The sequence below is a fragment of the Pyxicephalus adspersus genome, chromosome 2 (assembly GCF_032062135.1).
Source record: "Pyxicephalus adspersus chromosome 2, UCB_Pads_2.0, whole genome shotgun sequence".
Classification (NCBI taxonomy): domain Eukaryota; kingdom Metazoa; phylum Chordata; class Amphibia; order Anura; family Pyxicephalidae; genus Pyxicephalus; species Pyxicephalus adspersus.
In genome coordinates this window covers 152,321,464-152,323,048 of record NC_092859.1, presented here as the reverse complement: position 1 = coordinate 152,323,048, position 1,585 = coordinate 152,321,464, and the positions used below count along the sequence as shown (strand labels likewise).

Genomic DNA, 1,585 nt, shown 5'->3' with positions numbered 1-1,585 from the left:
CTAGAGTTAAGCTTTAGGCATATATACCAATCACAGCTCAATCTGAGAAAAAATATTTGAATCCATTTATGTAAAAAACTTATTTTTGAATTTTTTCTTGGTGCAATCGTCACCAGCTTTATTATCCCATGAACATCAGTTAAAAATTAATATCAGAAAGTTAGTGGGAGCGTTTGTGGTGTAAAAAAGGTGAAGAGGGGGGATGTGTGACCTGTATCTATGATAGTGTCATAATTCAGGTGCAAGACATGGTGGAGAGGGATGCTCAGTTTCAAAGAAGAAAAGACACATCTGCGGATACACATTTCAATTTATAGGTTTTATTTCAGTAAATCACATATTTGGTCCCAAACACAGGCAGGGTGGTGTGGTAATTAGGAGCGAATATTTCTGCAGCAGACTGCCATGGTCCAGTCCATATTGGCGCACTGACAGTTACACTGCGCATTGCCTACAAGGTTCCAGGAGCCACATGCAGGAGAACACAATATATCTGAGATCTTGCAGTCCCCATCTACCCTTAATATGTGGATCCTCTATAGAGAAATTTGTCATACAGGCCCTGGCAATAAATGAGAGAAAATATGAATCTTTGCAGAATAATTTCCACAATGCACTTGTCAAACCCACTATGACAATCTCAAGTACATTCCCGTATGATGAATGATCCATCCCCATACCTCTAAACATGAGTATCACAGAACATTGGATTCTCCTGTATTGTCTGTATGACCCAGGGGTGAGGCCACTGTGGGGGTTATTTGCCTTTGTCAATAAAGCTTCATAATTTTTTCACAATGGCCAAAACACAGCACAGACCATAAAAAAGTGACAGCATGGAGTCATATGTCAGAGGCGCTATGTGTGAAGGGGGCTCCAGGTTGGGAGATCTCTTCTTGGATATTGGTGTTTCAAATGTCCAGTACACAAGGAAGTAGAGGTATACTTATTCACAATTCACATAGCAATTCATTCAGTAAAAGAACAATGAGACAACATTCATTCATTAGTGATAAGCTTATAAATAATCATGGAAGTAAATGTGAATGTTGCTGTTGGGTAAACATTTATTTAGTTCAAATTTGCCCATGTTCAGTTTGTAAAGGTTTCAATGGAAGTTCTGAATTTGGGTAAATGTGATTTGTTGAATATTTTTTCAAGTTCACTGTTCTTTGAATTTTGACAATCCCAATGTTCAAGTTGGACCCAAATTAAATCTATGGGAGACAGATCTTCCATTTAACGAAACAAGCATGTTCTTAGGGTATTTCATTCTTTAAGCAGACCATTAACCTCTCATTGACAAAAATTAAGTTATAAACATATAAACAATGAAATTTTACATACAGGTTTCTCATTTCCTTTCTTCCTATAGGGCCTTCCAACAGCTTGAGCCACCTGGCCTTAGGTTCCAACTCCTCCACCATTCTCAAACACCAGTTCCATTTATTATCCTCAGCCAGGTCCTTTATTTCTTGCCGAGGAAAGGGACTGAGTGTTTGGCCCACCTGTTTTTTCTAAGAAACTCCGGACCTGGACTTTCTTCTCTACAACCACACTACCGCATTCAACATATATATATATA

The 1,585-nt window shown here is 38.4% G+C and overlaps 1 long non-coding RNA gene across 1 annotated transcript in view; it reads right to left on the bottom strand.

Annotated features, from left to right (window-relative positions):
- Nucleotides 1-328: 328 nt before the first annotated feature.
- Nucleotides 329-1,585, bottom strand: part of LOC140322220 (uncharacterized) — a 123,481-nt gene continuing 122,224 nt past the window's right edge. Inside the window, exon 5 of the long non-coding RNA XR_011919182.1 lies at nt 329-562. This is a non-coding gene — a long non-coding RNA (uncharacterized lncRNA). The remainder of the gene's footprint in view (nt 563-1,585) is intronic.